At 38.0% G+C, this 23,296-nt stretch overlaps 1 long non-coding RNA gene across 1 annotated transcript; it reads left to right on the top strand.

Annotated features, from left to right (window-relative positions):
- The first annotated feature begins 1,395 nt into the window (after positions 1 to 1,395).
- Positions 1,396 to 13,702, top strand: LOC148977569 (uncharacterized). The gene is made up of 3 exons (XR_016169703.1): positions 1,396 to 1,884; positions 3,197 to 3,234; positions 11,083 to 13,702. It is a non-coding gene; the product is annotated as an uncharacterized LOC148977569 (long non-coding RNA).
- The last annotated feature ends 9,594 nt before the right edge of the window (positions 13,703 to 23,296 follow it).

Below are 23,296 nucleotides of genomic sequence, written 5' to 3'. Positions count from 1 at the left end.
CGCATTCACCCACAAACAAAAAGCAAACATGAGCTTCTGGATGTTTCACGGCCATATGGCCATCACGGCCAATCGTCCAGAAAACCCAAACTCTTGTGCATATAAGTCAGTCCTGCGAGTGCGAGAAACACCTTTTAGCAGCTAGAAGTGGATATCACTGTATGTTTTTATATATATTAAATTATCCTATTTTAACGTCATACATAAGGTTCCTTTGCGCGTAACGCATGTGTAGTTTACTCATTCAGCGCACGCCCAAATCGTCTGTTTAAATACTACAACAAATTCACTAAGAGTTTAATCGAATGTCTATGTTTGTAGATGCGTTCTGATAAAACAGAACGTGTGCCGTATGGAGATGCACCGTGAGAATGCATTGAAATTCGGTCCTGTGACCTGTGGCTGTCCATCTGCCGTGGGCCAGCTGAAGTCTTAAGCTGTTCTCGGTGAAACTGCTCAACATAGCAGTGACCCTCAATCACTGTTTTTTGTAAGCAAATGTAATATTTTAGTTCGTGTTTTCTGCATGTAGTCAAGACCGTGTCATCATTTTCAATTAGTCATTTAACTGTTGTTCCCAGAGAGCCAAAGTGCAGGTGACTGCTTTCTTAACATCTAAACCTCAGGCGTTTGTCACACAACACTCAACGTTACCTACATGTTTTACTTAAGCAATTTACTGTTTGTTATCCATTCGGAAGACTTTCCGTGTGAAAGTCATCTTTGAAATGTAATTTCATTACTTCTTTGTCAGGTTTCTTGCTCAACAAAGTTCGAGTCAGTGTGTTTTAAACAAGTGGGTGGTTTAGCCTATTCACACGCCATGAAGACGCATGTGCCCAAGCAGATGCGCATAATCAAGTTGGGATGCTAATCACATATGCTATTTTCAAACTAGAATTAAGTGCATGAGATAGGCTAGCTCTGCAAAAGTGTAGGCTTATAGATTTGTATGTTGTGGTTTTCTGTGGAGTTCTCTTAAAGGAGTAGTTAACTTTAAAAAAAAAAAAAAAAAAAAAAAAAACTTTTGCTGATAATTTACTTATCACTTATAATTAGACCCAAGTTATTCATCGTCTGGTGTCGTTAAATTGAAATTCATAAAAGTATACAATCTGGTGTCGCCATTTGAAGCTGCACTGAAACTCTCATTTGGACCTTGAACCGTTTGGTTCCCAATGAAATCCATTATATGGAGAAAATCCTGGAATGTTTTCACCAAAAACCTTAATTTCTTTTCGACTGAAGAAAGAAAGACATCGACATCTTGGATGACATGGGGGTGACTAGCCTAAATTATCAGCAAAAGTTTTTTTTTTTTTTTTTTTTTTTTAAGTGAACTACTCCTTTAAAGTAGCTTAGGCTATGGGAACCAAATTACGCAGCTATATTAAACTATTGATTAAGCCTTTGTCTTCACGTTTTTGACTTTAAAAGTTGACAGGTGTGTTACTTTGTTCGTAAAGTGACCAAACAGTTGAATGTAGTTATAGGCTATAATAAACGTAAATAGTTTTACAGCAGCAGCCCAATTAAGCAAACGTGGCCTACAATGTAAGCGGGTGTTGAAATCTGCCTGCATCATATGTCCTCATCAGATGGCTTTTTTTTTTTTTTTTTAGATGCATTTTCAAGCTGTGGTCGTAAAGTCACCCCGGGCTGAAGATAGGGAGGGGGAATTAACTTTGTCATTGAAATGAAAAAGGATCGCGCGCACAATGGAGCATGGCAGGTGGGACGTCGCAATTCGCAGAGGGGCCGTGGAAACCGGCGGTGAAGCGGAGCGCGGAGGGAGGAGGGGATCACCGCGGAATTCTCCGGCGCCACGGGTCGAGAGGGCACCGTGGGTGTTTGTAAAGGCACGCGAGCATCTGCCGCTGTGTGGTAACTAATCCCCCTTCCTCCTTATTTCTCATACCGAGCTTTCTTTGCTCTGCAAACCGTCCCTCCCGTATTTCACTTCCTCTGTCTTGCTCAGCTTTCTCTCGGTTCGTGGCAGGTCATAATCATTTGGCATGTGCCCTTCATGAAACCTTTATTAACTCATGTCTTACATTTTGGGGGTTGCGCCCAAGGAGAGTTTGAGATTTACGCAATAAGACATTCTCGAAGACATACGGAATGCACACGTGCGTTTGTTTAGAAATAGTTTGCAGATCTCGATCATTCACTCTCTGTTTATACTTGAGCAAGATATATTTCTTCCACATGAGTCATGGAGAGAAATCTGCCCTCCCACAATCTCCATGTTAACTTTTAAAAAGGTCCTTACACAAACCAAAAAGCTATTTTGCTATCAGATGTCATAGAATAACCCTTTACAATTAAAATGTTTGTGCATGTGCATGAAATAATCCCATGTTGTTCTAAGCCTGTATGATTTTTTTTTTTCCCTTTCAGGGAAAAAAAAAAAAAAAAGTTTTTTTTAAGAATAGTTTTACTGTTTGCCCATGCAATGAAGTCAATTGGGGTTCAAAACAACACTGAACTGCACTGATTTATATTCTGTTTACAAAAACTCTGACATTTTACAAAGTATATTCTTCATCTTGTTCCACAGAAGATTGTATGTAAAATCTTCAAACATTGTATCCCTTTATGAAATGGTTCTTGATAAAAATGTGCTGAACTTGGATGAAATTCCCTTTTAATTTAATTGTTTGCAACTCAAGGCATTTCAAAGAGTTTGAAATCTCTTGCTATGCTTTCTGTATGATATGTGCCATTTCTAGAAAGTATAATGGAAAAAGTGTGCTGTCAGCATCTCGTAGTCTGGGAATACTAAATTGCGGATGGGCTTATCAGCTCATCAGAGATATGTCTGCAACAATCTGCGCTTATAATTAATAAGCTTGACACTAAAAATTAGATAATGCGCTTTAACATTGACTGTTTAAGAGTGCAGTATGTTTCCTCTCATCATCATCGTTCAACACACTCTCACACATTCATAAATACTTTGTTTTTGGTGAATTGGTGGCTAATATGAATTTATACAAACTCATTTGTTGTACACACCAACACCATAGACAGCTAGGTTTGGGGGTGGACCTTCATGCTTTCCATACGAATCACATTATATGAATTCATCAAATAGTTATGTTATCTCACGAGATGGGGTTTTGTTTGAGTTTTGCGATGACCACAGTGTAAAATACCAATAATAGTGCCAAAAATCTTCTTTTGTTTTCCACAGGAGCAAGAAAGTTACACCAGTGTTGGAAAATTATGAGGGTGAGTAAATGATGACAAGAACTTTTTTTGTTAATATCTCAGATTTAAAGTATAAATCAAGGAAAAGGGGAGTCTCACATTGGCGATTAACCAAAAAGACACTGAGATCCAACATTTAGACAAGCAGCCGTTTGATATTCAGTCAAACGCGGCTCACATTCACAAGCCACACAGACATGAATGTTCTGTTTTCTGATTTTTGTCCTAAAAAGACAGACCAAGAGTGTGTCTGCGCAACAGAATCTGTGGAAGAGGCTGATTCCCGTCCGCCTGGCAGCTGTTGCTGTGCCACCTGATCACTTGTTTTTGTAGCCGAATGATACCTTGCTTCAGTCGGCATGCCATTAACCTACGCCTATATCTGATGTCACGTTCGTAAAACGATTTTCTGTTTTTATTTTAGAGCTCACAAAACACAGCTCTTCTGTTTTTGATCATTACGGCTCGGTTATCTTGAGTGGGTTATCTGATTTTAAGAAGGAATTCACTCTCTTTTGCTCCTTCAGCTGATCAGAGCTGCATATTGACAAATGGAACCTCCTTACTGTGGTTTTTGTTCAACATGGAGGAATAACTTGAGCTATTCGTCTTTTTAGTTCAAAGCCATTTTCTGAGAACGACTTCACAAAAAAATGACAGTGCTGGAGATGGGGGGTGGAAAACAACCTTTTGTTCGTTCTTCTCGACACACTTCTTTTCTCGGAGAGCACAAAGGCACGCACACTTCTGGGGGCATTGGTGACTTCGGCGCATGTGGGGGCTCAAATGTGACATATTTCAGAAGGGGGTTCATTCAGTATGCAATAGATTTAAAGCCTCCCTCCTTTCCCTGTTCCCCTCGCTCAGCCTGCTTGGTTTGGCAGATGTGTGGGGGTCTTTTTGGGGGAGCCTGGGACGGCAGCGCGCCACGTGTTCACAATGTCAGCCTGATTTCTGTGGAAATTCTTATGAGCGAAGGATCGCCTTACACAAAGAAACAGAGCCACTTTCTCTCCCCGCTACTTTCCAACTCTCTTTTTCATACTCTCTGGTTTCTTCTTCACACTCACTTCATGTTATTTTTGGATTTTTTTTTTAGCAGTTTAAGACTCTCGCCTGCAGATCTGCACCCCCAGATAACACGTTGCAAACGTTAAAAATTAAATGTGATTTACAAGGGAAAGAACATATTGTTCCACCCTAAATGGATCTTTAGAAAAAACACATTCTTAAGTAACACCTTGCAAATGATAAAAGCATAGAAATTCCCACTTTACGGCCTGTGACTGTTTCCTGTATAAAAGTTATTTATGGTAAGAGCCAGAGAGTGACGGAACCCCCTCTGAGTTAAGCCAAGTAACTTTATCTCTCCTCCTAATGTGTTCAATTAAAACTCCAGACCCACACACACACACACACCTATAAAAACAGTGAGTGTGTTTATCTTTCTGGTTCCAATGGAGGGTAAAGGGGATAATTTTATAGCTAGAGGAAGTGATAGTCTGCCCATTCTGTCTAATACAAACACTGTATGGCTTTGGGTCAGCTTAAGAGTGTGTGCCGACCTCAGCACTCATTCGTCGTCTGCCTGTCCATTCATAACAGTTATGCATTATTCCATCTATCTGTCCAAGCATTCTGTGGATTTAGAAGGAAATCAGTGTCTGTTGCTTTAAGGCTAGAAAATCCAGGAAAATATGTGTCATACCATATAGATCCTGCTGTTCCTAACTGTTTTTTTTTTTTTTTTTTAAAGACCGCTATGAAACTGTATTAGGCCACATACGCTCTTTGTTTGATTTTTATATAAATCTTGTGGCGCAGCACATGAAATTAAGTATAACTTTTGTATTTAAATTTTTATTTTTTTTGTCCATGCAAGTCAAAGTCCGTGGCATTCATAAAAGTATACATTTGCTTTTCTTAGTGCTAATATGTGTGTGTTTGTGGTAGTAGTGTTATTTTAGTATCATTTCCATACAAATAGTACAACGCATTCTCACCCCAAGGCGTCACCTTTGACCATGCTTCAATATTTGACGTTTTAGGTGCCCTTTAGCGTCACTTACATGACGCGATCCTACGGCGTCATCTAACTGACGCTAAAGGAAAGCGTCTGTTAGAGGACGCGGTTAGGTTTAGGTGTGGGGTGGGGGTAGGGTACACGCGATCCTAGGGCGTCATCTAACTGACGCTAAAGGGCGCCTAAAGCGTCAGATATTGAAGCATGTCCAAATGCTTCCCAAGGCGTCAGTTAAGTGACGCCTTGGGTGTGAAAATGGGCTGAATAGTATTTATTAATATTTATATTAGCTTTAATATTTATTTTTTTATTAATTTTTGATGATTTGTAGTCTATTTTATTTCAGTAGTTTTAGTACTTGTTGCCGTGGCAACTTTTATTTTCTTTTTAAAATCTAATTGTTATATTTTATTTCAGGCATTATTTAAATTAACACGATATTTTTAAGTTTATTTAACAATAACAACAGTATGTATGTGTGTTTTTTTTTTTTTTTTAAATGTCCACAGTGCTAAAGATGGAGCAGATAGTAAACCAGACGTGCTTTAGTGTATCAGTATAACAAGACAATTTGGTGCTCATTAAAGTTTTAAAACCCTAAGAGCTTTATCGCATGTACAAATATGATTGCAGTATACTTCTCATTCATAATCCAAAATAATTGCCCAAAAAGTAAAAAAAAAGAAACTGAACATCACATTAGCCTACTGTGGAATGTGGGGTCTTTACAATCCTTTTAGCGCTAGTCAATGTTAGCATGATAGTTAATTGTTTTGCTAATGGGCAATTAGATTGAATCAGAGTGTGGGCTTGATAATTAAGAACAGCTCCAGAAAGGCAGCTAATGATCTTTAGTTTCTGTTGTTTTTAGGCTTTGTTGACAGTCGACTTAAAACCAAACAACCCTCGAGTCTCATCACTGTAACTAAAGATGCGGGGGGAAAACATGAGAGAATAGAGAAATAAGTCGAGTCTCTTTGTTTGATTTCCATTACACGAGAGTAGATGTTAAAACTTTATGGTGATTTGTACTCGGCTTTCGCCAAGATAAGCACAAACTAAGCTTTTTTTTTTTCTTCTTCCTTTTTTAAGCGAGGAGCACAGCAAAGTATCCTTATTTGTAACTTTTCTGGAAACGTTCCATCGGCTTCCCATCTGAGTGCCAAATTAACCGTCTTGGATTCCATGTTTTTAAAAGAAAACAAGAGGCACACTTTGGTTTGTTCTTTATTGCAGTGTGGCCGTCACATTTAGCAACCCCCCAGCCCAAAACACACACGATTCCTTATGCCAGCCAGTGATTTAACGCTTATCCAGCAAGCTCCCCCTGCAGCGACAGAGGGCATGCCATGAGAGAGGCCCTCTGTGGGGGGAAGGAGCACCGGATCGGAGTGCTGACACTCGTGGCTGTTCACATGCTGATGGTTCTTTGTTAGGGGACCAGGCAGGAGGTCTCCTTCAGGACCCCCTCCACATCTGACACACTTAGTAACTTTTGTATTGGCCTGGGCCCTTTGTCAGACTTCACATGACCTTTGACTTCCCACTCAGCCGCCAATCAGACACCCTGAGAGTGAGGGGACAGCAGGCTGAGAAAAAGAGTCAAGGAACAAAAGCTGCTGAATCACTTTATCGTGCAAACACATGAACCGCAGCTCTGAAGAGATTTCTCATCATCGTGGTCGCCATCTCTTTTTTTCAAGCCAGCTATTTGTCAGGCGAAATTCGAAGTCGTTAACACGAAGGATCTTGAAACGGCTTGTTATCCTTTGTCATTCACCTCAGTGTAAGGGAGAAAACCAGGAGCACAGTTTAATTTGAATGGGAACAGCTACTACATCTCAAAAAGCGTGTGAACTTTTAAACACCAAGTTAGAGATGTCCATGTCTTTGTTTGTCAAATGGGTGATAGTAATTAGCAGTCTCAATGCTGAATCATCTTTGAAAATCAATACAATTCTGCCCTCATTATTCATGTTACTCAAATAGGTTTTATAGTTTTCAATAATTAATGAGTGTATTCTTAGAGGTTGCCTTGTTGTAGTGGAATTACAAGGACAAAAGCGTCTCTTCATAAATATGAGAAGATGACGTTTTGTAATCTCTCCAACCGTATCTGTATCAGTTTTAATGCGCTTTATTGGCATGACTAATAATTGTGCATTTGTATTGCTGGATTTGAGTGGCACACAAAGAAAACACTGAAAAGCCAAAAATAGTGCAGCATAATGTGCCTCGTCTCTCGCTTTCTATCTCAGAGGCAAGCTTTATTGGAAAAGCTGTGAAAATGTACAAAATTGCTAAAGCTTTCAAAGTACTTACAGCTATTGCACATGAAGCATGATAAATGAGATATAACAGAAAATAGAATATGAATTTCCAGTTATTGCTCAGCAAAATCAGAGAGTGTTGATTAAAGGAGATGAAAGGAATTCTGAAACAGGAACAAGAAAAAAAAATAACAGTGGCTCAGTTTTCACTTTTCTTTCCTTGCCTTGAAAACAAGCCGATCAATGGAGCCCTTGTGGCCTACAGAAGTGCAATGATGTATCAGTTTGTCTGGAATTAAACGCTTTTTCTAGATTCTCTGTTTTCAAAGCGCAGTAATGATGTGAGAGGGAGCAGTGGGAGGCTCTTTGTAACCTCCCTTGAGGATGAAGAGATGGAAGATTAAGGTAGTGTGGGCTGAGATAGAATCCACTTTCATAAACTTATGCAGTGAAAAGTCGGACATATAGTGCAATCAGGACATAACGTGTGCATCAGTGGGCTATTTAGTAGTTAATTGCGGTACTATTGTTAAAAGCATTTAACTTGTGGTATGTAACTTGTTCCGCACCATTTGTGCTATCGGCATAAATGATATTTAATTTTTTTTACTGTTTGTTCCACTCTACTTGGCTGTGCTTGCATGTTCTACAGTCTGTGCATTAGTACTGTTTTTTTTAGTGACTTTCACATTTTTTATGTTCTGGTTACATAGTTACGCCAATAGCTAGAGGCTAATGACAAGTCCACCACTCATTTATTTTACTGGTTCATTAAAAAGAAAAACCTTAGATTGGTTCAACAACAAAACAAGTGACCGTTTTTAAGTCATTCATTCAATTGATTCATTCAAAAGCTGATTTATTTCAGCCCATTCTCACTCCCAAAGCGTCACCTAACTGACACCTTGGGAAGCATTTGGACATGCTTCAATATCTGACGCTTTAGGCGCCCTTTAGCGTCAGTTAGATGACGCCCTAGGATCGCGTGTACCCCACCCCCACCCCACACCTAAACCTAACCGCGTCCTCTTACTGACGCTTTCCTTTAGCGTCAGTTAGATGACGCCGTAGGATCGCGTCATGTAAGTGACGCTAAAGGGCGCCTAAAACGTCAAATATTGAAGCATGGTCAAAGGTGACGCCTTGGGGTGAGAATGCGTTGTTTATTTAGTGAAGTCGAGTTGTTTTGGAGATTAATTTAAAGGCACAGTATGCAAGATTGTTTGATCCACCAGGGGTTGCTAACCTTTTACAATAACAAAGGCGTATATTAATGACGTATATTCGGCATTAAGCGGAATTATGGATCTTGTCATCAAGCTGATGGATGTTTTATGGATGAGTGAATACATTGATGTTTTTAACTGTAGTATGAAGCAGGACGCGATTGCTAGACATATACCAGCGCCACACGAAACGCGAGTCCCGCGGATATAAAGGACTAATATGACATTTAATTCTACCAAACTACACGCTGAGTTACTCGCACAGGTCAGTTTATTAGAGGAAATAAACTTTAGCTAATGCAGCACTGCTTCACTTGCTCCAACAGTTTCACTATCACACTAAATGGCATTTGAGTGTGTTGAATGTTGTTAGTTAAGCCAAGTTCACACTACATGATTTTAAGCCCGATTTATGCCCGATTGGCAAATCGTTGAGTCGCCGACAGGTCAGGGTGTTATCGCGTGCAAATCGCGGGAGATTAGCGGACGATGAACGCTTGCCAATCTGTTAGTATGAAAGAGCCAACAACGCAGCGAAAACGCTCGCAGACGCCTTGCAGACGCGTCGCCGAGCCCAGAAAAATATCTAGCATGCTAGATATCTCGAGCAGTCGCGCGACTCAAACTCAGTGATGTCATGAGTACAGCCAATCATAGCAACGCATGGGTTGAGGACACCAGGTAAATCTTAGTTTTTCTCTCTTTTTTTGCATTTTTTCCCTCAGAGCAGATCGTCGAGCAAACAGTGTGCAGCACTAGTTTCTGTCTGACGTCCATCTTCACGTGTTGTGTTCTCTTCTTCGCTGGGTATTGGCGCAATATTTATTTATTTATTGCGTGTTTTTTTTCGTGACAAAACATGGTTTGTTGACAAGATAGAATCGTTGGGTGACAGAGTTGTTGTCAACTTGTTATTTATTTGATTATTTTCAGGATTTAGACCGTAACATAGTACTGAAACAGCTCTTATTGAGTCACAAATGATTTGCTCTTATCATCCGATCGTGGTTGTATCTCTATGCAGTGCGTTGTCAACTCGTGTAGTGAGTTACCTCCTGTTGTGGATCAATCACGTTGTGTTGTGTGGTGTGAACAGTTAACAACTTGAACACTCCAGATTTCACTGAGAGCAAGTCATGTAGTGTGAACCGCACAGTTCAGCCCGACGTTTTAAAATCATGTAGTGTGAACAAGGCATTAGGTTGTTTGTTGGCTGTATGAGACTAAGCTAGATTTGCATAACATACAGATCATATTCTAACTTTTCATCATGTTGAACTATATAACTTTGATTAGTTTTATATAACTTCGAACTATATAACTTTGATTAGTTTTATACATTGGCCTAGAGGTTTTTGGATATTTTACTGCAAAAATCCTGCATTATTGTACCTTTAAGAGATTACTTTAAAATCATTCAGAAGATTCAGAGATTCAGAATGAACTCATTCCAATTGATTTATCCGAACTTAGTGTCATAGCCACACAAAAAAGCCCAAAACAAGACGTCTACAGATGAGAGTCTGAAGCAAGCACTTTTGGAACAGTGCTGTCCTGCACCACTTCACAGATGATGAGTGGAAAGATAATTTTTGGTGGATACTACAGCATTTATTATATTCAACAACAACATCAGCCGGTTCTGTGGATCATACATCATTATGCCATTTCTACATCATTGCAACACTTTCCAGATTCGTTTTTTAATCCGATCAAGTGTTTACATGTCCCGCGGAAGAGATTAGAAAAGGTTTATCCCACCCGTCTCAAACCCGAACGTTTTTCATTCCGATTGAGGTGTTAACATGGCCTTTTCATTCGGATTGGACTTTTAAACCAATTGTAATCGCCTAAGTATGTAAACGCACCTAATATGTTAGCAAATAGCTGATTTGTTCAAATATAATGAATCATTCCGGAATTAAACACTATTGTGTGTTGTAATTTTCAGGAACTGTAAATGGCAATACTGTGTTTAAAATCTAAGTTGCTCAATATCACATGGATAATTCACCCAGAAATGAAAATTCTGTCATCACTTACTCACTCTCATGATATTCCATACCTTACTTTCTTCTATGAAACATAAAATAAGATATTTTGAAAAATCGATTTAAAAAAAAAAAGTGAAGTGATTTATTTATGCAATGAAAGTCAATGGGCTCCAGACAGTGTTGTTTGGACCCCTTTATGATTGAAATACCTATTTTATGTCCCATGGAAGAAAGTCAGGTTTGGAATCTGGGTTGGTGAAATCTAGTATGTCAGTATAATGTAGGGATTATGTTGCGTCATTTCAGCTGTGTGAATATCTAAAAGTGTTTTTCATTTTATCTATCTCTTTCTCTAGGGTACAGCATAAAAAGTATCCTATCAGTCTGGCACGCCGTAAGTTCAGAAAAGCACAGTCCCTTCACACATTCACGCACACACACCCCTCCCGTTCCAAACGGTGATAAATCAATTCCAGAACGCCCTCCTTGTCTCCAGCTCACTCAATCACTCACTCAGGCACACAATCACACACAGACAGACACACACACACTGCACAAAGTAAACTCTACCAATATCTCTCTGTCTCCCTCTTCTTGTCTCATGTGGCCCTTGCAATGCACCAAGTCCCATGCTTGCCATATGGTGGGGAACTGAGAGAGGGTTGCACAGTTCCAGATTTCTGTGCCTAACAAAGTAGGTATATGAATGTGTGTGTATATCTATATATCTATCTATCTATATATATATATACCCACAGGCTCATGGAAATTGGACAACAAATGCACAACGATCTGGATCACTACAGTTTTTGAGGTGTTATTTTAAAGTTCCTCGCTTGTTTTTGTTATCATCTGTTACTATGCTGGGAGGCTCTATCAGATCAATTTTCTTTTTTTGGTGGAATATTCAAGCTGAATTGATGGGATTTGTTTACCACAGCATGTTGATTACCATAAATTTGTTGATTTGTTAGCACTTTATTTCAATGCTCCACTTTAGATGTTCAACTAACTTTGCAACTACATGCCAACTGATAATACATACCCGAAACCTAACACCTAACCCTAACTATAGTCTACTAAAATTCCAATGTTAGAATGTCAGTGGACTTATAGTAGCTTATACTTTATGTCTAAAGTGGACCATTGAAATAATATCAGTGTAACCAATAATTTTGACTTGTCCCTCATTTTCACAGTGGAAGTGGCTGGACCAATTTTTTGAGGATTTAAGAGCAGAAATGTGAAGCGTACAATTTTATTAAAACGGTAAAATGAATTCCTCTGTAAAAATGTGTATATTATTTTTACATCCGTTTTCAGGTTTTAGACATTGTGGCCAATTTGTAAAAATGGGTATAACTTTACTCAGAAAATATTAACACTTTTCTCCACACTAAAAAAATTGTTCACACCATTTTGCTGCATTATTGAAACACTGAATAGGGCCAATCCGTAAATGCTAAAAATACCCACTTTTATTGAAAGTATTTTACTCTAACTTAGACTTCAGCTTTTTTTTTTTTAAAGGGAAAAAAGAAAAGAGTCAGACAGGCCTAAATGAATTGAGCTTAAGTTGTAGTGAACCCATAAAATGCCTCTGTTCCTTAGTGTGTCTTAAATGTCTCAACTTTTTTCTGGACTCGATTTATCATGGATAAAGTACGATTTTTTTTTTTTTTTTTTATGATTTGCACCGGTTGCAGTTATTGGAGTACACACACACATATGTCTGTGTCTGAATGTGACCACACGTGCTTATGCGTTAACAGGGTCTCCACAGGATATTAAAGGCCCTTGAATCATCTGTCCAGCTGGCGGACCCATTGGTATACACACTTTCTCACACATACACACACACATACACACAATTGCAGTTCACAGAAGGCACTCTGGCTCGCAGCCTACAAGCTGTTTAGGGGGAGGCATAATTACAACTCTTGACTCTTCCTCCATATTCCAGTCTGAGGGCATCCATAGCGAGGTCTCTCTGAACACATATAAAGAACACTCTGAGAATCTGCTGCAGACTCCCAGCTGGACACTGCAAACCCAAATGTCTTCAGACGGCATCTTGGCTGTTTTTCTGTCCCTCTCGCTATTCGATGTTTTTCTTTCTCGCTCACATCTGGATGCATAGTGGGTTAGTGATGAGTTAGGGGGGGATATTTTCATAGGAGTGTTTGAAGATCGTTGTGGTATGTAACGTTGTCTGGAAGCTGTATCTCATCTCCCGGTATCCCCCACCCTCTTTTCCTTAAACCATGAGCGGACCATTGCACTCTACTTTAAACAAACCCAAGCTCTTCTCTGTCTGATGGAGAACAATGAACTCTTTTTAGTCCTTTCCTCTTTTCTTCTTTCTCATCACTTAATTCATTTGGTTCCTATAAACATTCATTTCTACCAGGGGTGTTTTATCGGAAGAGTAAATGAGAAAATATTAGCAAGAACAGATATAATACAAAGTATTTTATGAAGTATTTTATGTGACTTAATAAATAGTATGTGTTAATATAAATTATGCAATATTATATTATAAATACTGTATCATGGTATTGGAAGTCTCACATGTACAAAAATTGTACAAACTTTAGATCGAGCTTGAACTTGAATTTATATTGGATTAAGAAAACCCATATCCAGAGATGCACCTCTGATGTGGAATAATATAAGTTTATTGTTGGAAAATAGAAGCCACTCTTTCATTAAATTCATGTGCAAGTGCTTACTTTTTCTCATACATTCCTTTCTGAATGTGTTTATCTGTTCTTTGCTTTTGCTGATGTGGCAGCTGTGACTGATGTAATGAAACAAAGCTGTGTATATCTGCGTTTGTCACAATAAAAGAAAGCATTGTTGGTGAATGTTTTTAAAGGGCTCTGTTAGTAATTAAGATGGTGATGACACTGTGCTAAAGGCTGAGTTATTGGTGATAGTTAAACAGGGTGAAAAAACTCAATATTTATGATGTGTATAAACTAAAACAGAGGGTTTTCAGGCACACTTGGTGACCCAGGCCATATCAGGCATAATAAAAATAATTCTCAGTAGTTTTGGTTTGTTTAGTCGTTCTTTATGTGAGTGTAAAAAAAGTACAGCCTTCCCTATAGAATAAATAATATAGAATAATATAGGCTACATATTTGTTTTATGTATTTTTTATCCATAAACGGTAATCCAGGTCCTGTACAGATGTTAGAGAGCTAGGGCTGACAGCATAAGTGTTCTCTCTTAAATAAACTGACTAATCAGAATTAAAATCAAACGATGCAACGGCGTTTGCTTCAATCCAAAATTCGGTCCAAAAGTCTTAAAATTAAATTTGCTTTGAAATTGCGATAGCTGCCACTAATAGGGCAACACATTCTCATCCTTTAGCGTCATATAGGTGACGCTATATGAAAAAACGGCCAAATACTACACACATGGCACCCGTTAATGTAACACACATTGTGATGGGTAGGTTTAGGTGTGGGGTAGAGTAAGGGAGTCTCGTATTAACGCTAAAGGATTTATGAAGCCTTGGGTTCGTGTGTTATATTAACGATAAAGGGTGCCATGTGCGTAATATTTGGCTGTTTTGTCATATAGCGTCACCTATATGACGCTAAAGGATGAGAACGGGCTGGATATGGCGACCTCACGTCTCTGGTCTCCTTTTTTGCAACTTTTCAAAAGATGATGACTATTATTATTATTTTTGAAGTTGCAATTAAAAAAATAACTTGACTCAAAAATCTGACAGAGCACATGCAACTTGAATAAACATAAAGCTTTTTATGCCCTCGTTTTCTCGTTCTTACTCTTTTTCCATTGCTCCGGCCGGGGCCCACAAGGATGTTATGGTTTTTCTATTGAAGTAAAAAAAAAAAAAGTTTACTTTCTGTGTGTGTGAGAGGTCATGTGCTTGTGCTTGCACAATGAAAGATAGATAGAAAGAAATAGCAAACAAAAGTAATTGATGGCACATCTGGAGACTGATTGGTCATATCATTTGTCTATCCCTTCTGGGAGATATAGCTCTGATAAACATCTACCAGCTACTATACCTTTCCTATTTTCCAGAGTGACCATTGCTTGCTCTTATAGAGCACCCAAGAGCATATGTCCAAACAGAGCCTGCTGTTGTGCTTTAGTGCAGTTATATTTTTGTACTGACACGGCTTATATTCTTTAAATAACGTTTGCAGGGATTTTAGGATCATTTTTGTGGTCTCATTGCACCACTTGGTTTCTGTTTTGGTTCAGCAATGGAATGCATTCCCCAGGCCTCAATAAAATTCGATTAGTTCCACTTGAGGACCGAGTAGTTAATTACATTTAGGTTGAATTAAATATAAGAATAACTATAAAGCCATAAAATAAGACTTGCATTGAAAAATGCTCGGAGGGAAATGCTTTGTCTTCCTTGTTTATTGTCAAGGCCATGTAATGAATCAAGAAATACAAAAAGTTTTCTAATCTTTACACCTCTCATAAAAGTTTAGTAGGAGGGTAGAGTAAAAAAATGTACTGCCAATGGGAAAAATGCAAACCATATGAGAGGTGGAGCATTGGCTGTATGGTAGAATGCATGTACTCCCTTAATCTTTCTTTCAGGGGCAAAATGGGTCAGGCATCGCGAGCACATGATGATTAGAGGAGGAGGACGGTCTGGCCAAGAGGACGCCGAGAGGGAAGGCATCCCGCTTCGGGAGATCACAGGATCTGTGGGACGACTGAGGGATCGCAAATCTCTGATCTGTTTGTGGAGGGGAGTTCAGACATCATTTATCATAAATCTGAATCTTACTGATTTGTGTTTCGTGTCCACCGGAGACCATTGGCTGCTCTCAGTGATTAATGTGGTTGTCTCATGACTAAAATAAAAACCTTGATTTGTAAAGGGCAATTGTACATGAGAGAGAGAGAGAGGTTGTGAAGAATAAAGGACCATTCATATCCAGCAAATGTTTGTTTTAAACAAGACTGTGAATATAGAAAAAAAAAACGATAGTTCTTTTTTTGATTGATTAAAAGATTTTCACTTTAATCTATACACATAATTATTTCATTTTGAAAGTAAGATAATAAGATTTATATATCATTATTGTGCATTACTTTAAAGGAGGTGTATTCATGTAATAGTGACTTTCATAATAGGCTTTTATTTTTATTGATGAAAAAAGTTTTAAGATATTTAAAAGTTTTGCCTATCCAATACGACGCCTGTGGTTCTTTCCAGATAGTCAAGGTTTAGCTGTGATACTTGCAAAAATCTGGACGGAATATGTTATTATTAGTATTATTATTATTATTATTATTATTTATTGTCCCACTGATCTGAAGGCACGGGCGAATCTGTCTGCACATGCGCCCGGAAGTGATCGCTTGAGTGTGTACGTCACTCATTGTTTACACAGAGATTTCGGAAGTTTCTGAAGTTTTTCGATATATTTAAATATGTTTAGCGAAAGGTAAAACTTCCGAAATCTTTATGTAAACAATGAGTGACGTACACGCGCAAGCGATCACTTCCGGCGCATGCGCAAACCGAAGCGCCCGTGCCTTCAGATCAGTTGGACATGGCTGTCGTTACACAAGGTAAAAACGATATAAATACTGTTCGTTTTCTCACACAAACCGTCTTAGGCCATCAATGTGTACTTACATTTATTATTATGATTGAGTCATTCAATCATTGTCACGTGTCTGTCCTGTCTTGTATTGCACATGGGTATCTTTATAGGCTTGTTCGACTTCATGCAGCTCTGCGCAGACCGATCGTCGGCTGACTTGAAACAGTGCATGCCGGTTAGAAATTTTGTCCGACTTGATGCAGCGCTGACTCCACGTGACTGTGACATATGCCATCAAAGTACCGCGAGAGCGATACGAGACTCGAGAGTAGCCGGAGGACTCAGCCAGCGCAGCTTCTCAAGAGCGGCTGCACGAGCTCTGATGATGTCACAGCTGTTCCACGATTCGCCGGATTCACCGCATGACAACGATCACGTGCGTTTCGTGTTTATTCTCATACGTTTAGTTCCACTAAAGCTCACAAATCAGTATTTTATAACAGTAAACACTCTTTTCATGTAGTCGCAATGTTATATTGTGTCATGTTTATCATGTTTATCAAAATAAAACTGATTAAAAAACGTTGATTCCACGTCATTGATTATAGGCTTATTTTGAACTTTATTCTAGTTCAAACAGATGCTGTATGAAGCAGTAATGAAAATGTGTCTGAAATATCTGTTTATTTGGCAAATGTTGCATTTATTTCACTTCAGCTGTGGTATAAGCATGCAAACACCACGTGAGCCGTCACTATGGGAACCAGAAATTGTCCGACTTCACGTCTCCGTTTGCAGCTCCTCCCCGCCTGCACGCGGCTGTTCTCGCCGATCGGTTGCAGCCGCAGGCGATGTCGAACACACCTTTTGTTATGTTGGGCCATGTGCTCCGGTCATTGTTTGATCCCTCCCCCTCGTTACCTGATTAGTGTTTGAGTTCTTCCACCTGTTCCCTCTTGATTTGTTCCCTATGTAAGTCTCCTCTTGTTTGCTGTCTTTGTCAGATCTTTGTCTAATGTTGCACCAGTTCCTTGTGATGGTCTTCATGTTCTTAGTCAGTGGTTGTTATTCTAGTTCAGTCTAATTTATGTTTTTCCCCCTTGTGGGTTTTTGTTTTGCGTTTTGTTTTCATTTGTTAATACATATCCATTCACTGCACTTGAGTCCTCCTCTCCACTTTTTTGTAATTGTATCGTGACAATCATGTTTAATTGTGACTTCTCTGTGAAGTGCTCTTTGAGGTGGACCACCTAAACCTGCATTATATGACAGATAGACAACAACGGTTTGATCGAAAAATATCAAAATTGAAAATCCTGTGGAAACAAAGACGCCTACATCTTGGATGCCCTTGAGGTAAGCGAAAACATATCAAAATTAATTTCAAAGTGAATTTTCCCTTTAATTGATTAATATACTTCACTTTTTAAAACTAAACTGTGTGAAAAAAAAAAATAATATATATATATATATATATATATATATATATATAATTTTTTTTTTTTTTTTTTTTTTTTTGTGTGTGTTCATGCAGTGTTCTGTGTCCTTCAGGTGCTTCATTGCTGCCAATGTAGAGTGTTCCAAACTGATCACTTATTTTTCCTTTCTTTTTTTTAACGGTTAGATTCTCCTTACAGCAGCTGTCTATGAAGGCAGTAGACCGCAAGACAGGCACCGAATGAGGAACCTAATGAGGGGAGGAAAAAGGTTAGTTGCAAGTAACATCAGCTTCTGTTCTTACAACTATGTTGGTGATGTGTGTGTGTGTGTGTGTGCTGAACACCCTGTACCCTGGCAGTGGAGTGGTCAGGAAATGTCATTTTTACCAGTAGTGGCTATTATGCCATCTAAAAATATCTCTCCGCCTTTGCCTGTCTGAGCAGAAATACACATCTGCAGTTCTACTGTGGATTCAATAACAATAATACATGAATCTGCGATACTGCATGTTCACAGATATTAAATTGCATGCAAAAGACATGGTGACTGGAATATCATGCTCTTAGAGCTGTTACAGTGGAATTGCTTTAACTTAGAAAAGCTCTTTCTTTATTTGTTCAGAATGTTGTCTGCTGGAGCATTAGTATCTTATTAACTGAACTTGATTCTTAACCACAATGCTAACCTTCTAAACATACAGTAAAGTATGTTCTTGTCTGAAGTCAGCTACTTTTGTGGGTGTTTCTTTAACGTTTTGCGTGTCAGAGGTTGACTTTTATTAAACCAAACATAATTTCCTCTGTTATTTTTTTCTCTCTATCCATAGGGGTCACAATAAAACTGTCCAAAACTAGTTTTAACCATGCCTTCATCCTTTATTATTACTTTTCAATTGCCCTTTCAATTTACCCATGTATTAGACCCAGACAATCTTTTAATCTGAACTATTGAAAATTCATTATTAAAATGAATATTACATCTTTGAATGAACAGAGAGTGCATCAATCTATTGAGTGAAAAATAAGTTATTTAAACCCAAATTGTGAATGTAAACTCCAATGTTCCTTTAGTTGTTGTCATTTACACAATGACCAAAATTGTCCTCTAATAAAGTTTAACCAAAAGTGGTTAACAAGGACACAACAGTGGCATTGTAGAGCATGCTTTAGATTAAATGAGACATTCAATGTGTAAAGAAAGCAAAGAAAAATCAAGGTAAACTTCACTTCAAAACAGAATATTTGGTTACACTTTATTTCGATGGTCACTTTAGACGTTCTACTAATTATAAGTAACTTTTCAACTAGATGTCAACTAATTGTCATTAGAATATTAGTATATTGTAGTAGACTGTTAGGTTATGGTTAGGTGTTAGGCTTTGAGTTAGGAGGATAAGTTTATTTGTAGTCGCCGAGTTACTTATTGGCGGGACCAACAAAATAAAGTGTTAGCAGATATTAAGCTGACGGTCTACTAATACACTCATGACAGTTAGTTGACATGTAATTAAAAAAAGTTACTTATAGTTGGTAGAATGTCTAAAGTGGACTACCAAAATAAAGTGTTACTGAATATTTTAAGTGTGGAAACATTATACAGTATAACCTGTGCAATAATCATGCTGTCTAATAAGCATCTTGAAATGCCAGACCTGTAAGGGTGATGTGTTATCTCGGCAAAGGAGAAGTGCTCACTAACACAGATTTAGACAGGTTTGTGAACAATGTTTGAGAGAAATAGGCCTAGGGCTATAGTAACTAACATATGTAACAATGGCACTGTAAAATAAAGTGTTACCAATTAGCCATAGCCAGAAAAAAAAGTGTTTTTATTCCAAAAACGCTGACAACGTGCAGTTGACATGAATTTTCCTGTATATACTCTTGTTGGACACTATTAGTGGTTAAATTAAAATGATTTAAAGTGCTGAAAAACTAAAAGTGCTTAAAGTGAGCTTATTTTATGCACAGAGCCAAAAGTATCCATAAGTGTGCGTGTGCAGTGCAGTGCATCTGTTGTTGAGTCTGTGAAAATTCCTGTTCTGTCAATGAGTCATTTTTGTCTCTTTCTGCCACTTAGCCTGTCTCTCTTTTGCTTTGCAGAATTAAATGAGAGAAAAAGACTGAGAAAACCTCCTGCTGTCAAATATACCTGTGCTCTCCTATGAGTGGGTCTTGCAGTGTGTCAGCTGCTTTTACAGGTAAGCTTATAATAGGATTGACGGCTCAATCGGACTAAAAAATCGGACCTTCATTGTAAACACCTTAATCAACCCGATTGAAATTTTGATCGGATTGAAAGGGGTGGTTTACTCCTTTTGTAATCCGATTAATAGAACATGTAAACACTTGATCGGATTGAAAACCAAAAAGACGCATGTGCAATGTCGTTAAAATAGCGCAATGACGTATGATGCACGGAATGTTCTTCCTGTTGAATAAAGTGAATATAAATGATGATTATATTACTAAAAAATGACTTATTTCACTCAGTGTCTGTGAAGTGAAGCAGGACAAGGTCCTGGTTTTGGGCGCAGGGTTTTACTGCATGATCAATATAAGCAGCGCGGCGAAATGGTTCATGCTCATTGTCTTCAAATCTTGACCAGAGACAGAAAATATTAAGTCTGCTGTTTAGTTATGCACGAACAGCAGCATATTCGTGCAAAAAATAAATTTAGATTTTATTCTTGTGACATATAAATGCACGCATCAACCCGATTACTTTATTTATTGTTCATGTAAACACCTTGTTCGGATTCACAATCGGATTTATTTCTAGAGCATTCAAATCTGGTAAACTGATGCTCAAGAACCTTTAATAGAATCACAAGAACCAATGGGGTTCATTCTCACGTCACAACACACGGTTGAGCTTCCTGGGGAAGAAACAGAAAAGCAAATTTAGAAAAATTGGTGTAGCTGCTGTTCATAACATTTCAAGCAAACAATAATCAAGTGCATTTCATCTGATATGGAGTACAAGATTAAAATCGTATTTATTTGGAACAACATGTGAGTATTAATAATACATTTTTAATTTCTGGGTGAATTATCCTTGTCTGCTTACTATTTAAAAAAATAATGCATGACAATATGCAATAAGCAGTGATCAACATTCACATCTGATAGTCAAAAAGGTCACATTTCAAAGATGAAGGTCTAGAAGTGCAATGCATTGTGGGATCGTAAATGCAGTGGACCTAGGTTTTCTACATGCGATCTTTCCTTTTCAAGTAGTTTTTCAAAGACAACATGATTGTTGTACACATTCCACAAAATAGAGACAAAGAAAAACCGCTATTAATTCAATTAGCACCACATTAAATGTTGCAATAAACTATTTCAGGCACACCGCTATCGTCTGTTCTTGTATTTCTGCGTGACCTACCTTTTGTTTGTGTGAAATGATATACAGAGCTCAAATGTCACAGATGGGAATTAAACTTTTGTACAAGATTGTTCCACAGCAACAAGACTCGCTAATTAATAATTAAGAATTTTTGCACATAGCTTGTTTGTTAACACTTTTGTCTCAAGCACAATGAGCTAGAACATCTAGAAAAACAATTTAATGATCTTGGAATAGATGTGCACAGCAGGTTTGCCTTATTGAAACGTAGTAAGCCATTTGTATAACTTCAAAACGCTGGTGGTAGATGCTGTAACTTATCTGGGTCCAAAAAGTAGCTTGTATTCTAATATATATATATATATTATTTTTTTTTATTTTTTTTTTTTCAAATTATAAACTAAAAGCAGATCAAACACTCTGTCTGTTATGTTATTTAAGTTCATACACTACACAGTGGATTGAGAAATGGTTGTATACTTGCAGCAGTCTTAACACCACTCTGCTTGCAGGGACACCAACTCACCAATTTAATTAGTCCGCCTGGCTAACATCATGTTCAAGTAACACAGCCCAAGCGTAATTGGCTTGAGGGTAGCAAACAAACACGCAAAACACAGCTCAGCATTAGCCATCTGATTCAATTGTTTAATTAGGACATGCATTCCGGCAAACACAAGGGGAACGGCCATAACTCGTGGCTCATGCTAATCTAGTGCAGTCTAACAGGCTATACTTGTTTCTACTCAACTATTGATCATCTATATTCAATTGGGCTTTAAGCTTATGTTACTTCAAGCTTAATTCAATATAACTATACTTGGGCGTTCAGGGAGAGTTCTCCAGCCAACAAGTTTAAAGAAATAGTTCACCCAAAAAATGTCGCTGTCATTTACTCACCCTCAAGTTGAGTTTATTTTTTCTGTTGAACACAAAAGAAGATATTTAGAAGAATATGGGTAACCAGAAAGTTGATGACATACTTTGACTTCCAAAGTGGGTGCTGTCAACTGTCTTGTGACCAACATTCTTCCAAATATCTTCTTCTGTGTTCAATAGAAGGAAGAAACTTATACAGATTTGGAACAACTTGAGGACGAGTAAGTGATAATAGCTTTATTTTTGGGTGAACTATCCCTTTAAGCAAGCAAATCATTTTGGGTCTATTGTTAGTAATTCAACAGACTCATGATGGTTGTGTCATGGTACAGGTTATAGTTGGCAAATCTGGTTGTGTGTGTGGATGAACCTCACAAAAATGGAATGCATATAAAACGAAGCTTCTTTTTTTTAGAAATTTTTGACATTGACAATTTTTTATTATTTAAACTGTTTTGTTTTACTTTTTTTGCATAAATTGAAGAGAGAACAAGTACTATGTGCTTTTAAGTCGTTTTTTAATGCATTTATTTATACACTTGTGTGTGTGAATAAAAGATAGAATGAAGGATGGCATGAAGAATTGCTGATTGATTGATTTGTGAACTTTTGAAAAGTTCAGTGTAAATGTGCTGTATCAAATCATTCACTTATACCTAGAGCAATTCAGCTGGGCCTATTTACATGTCTGTTTCTCATTCAACCTCCACAGAAAACCAAACACAGGAACATGTGTTATTGCTTTCCCCGTGTCTCTCTTACAACATGTGTGTATTGATTGCCTCTCCATATCTTTGTCTCCTCTCTTTTCTCAAGAGATCAACTAGTAGCTTACAAATAATAGCAAAGTATTTGTAACCAAACAATATAAGATAGTGATACACTTTGCCACCAGAATGACAAGAATGAGTTCTTTTCTTTTAATTCAACTTAGAGTTTGTGTCAGACAAAACCAATTGTTAGATTAAAAGCAAAGTTAAACAATGCATTGCTTTGTGCTGTGTTTTTCTCTTTTGAGTAATGAATTCAACCATATGAGATGCAGATTTTGCTCAAATGGTCTTGGAAAGATGAGAAACTACTTCCAGCGTGAATGAGAGAGATGGATGGAAAGATGGAATATTAATACCACTAGCATAGATAATGTGGCTAATTACCGTGGCAGAGACTGCAGCCAAGTATTATATTAGAAACGGCACTAAATTCAGAGACTACACACAATTGTGAACGTTGCTGCTCGGAAAGCACTGCCAAGGGGCCGATGATCACATCTAAGGGTATGCAATGCTCCCAAGCACATCTGTACAAAGTTACACCACATTTCCACACCACTGCGATT

This window comes from Pimephales promelas, chromosome 9 (assembly GCF_988280905.1).
Source record: "Pimephales promelas chromosome 9, fPimPro1.hap1.1, whole genome shotgun sequence".
Lineage (NCBI taxonomy): Eukaryota > Metazoa > Chordata > Actinopteri > Cypriniformes > Leuciscidae > Pimephales > Pimephales promelas.
Note: the sequence above shows the minus strand (reverse complement) of the source record. Positions and strands in the feature narration are given on the sequence as shown.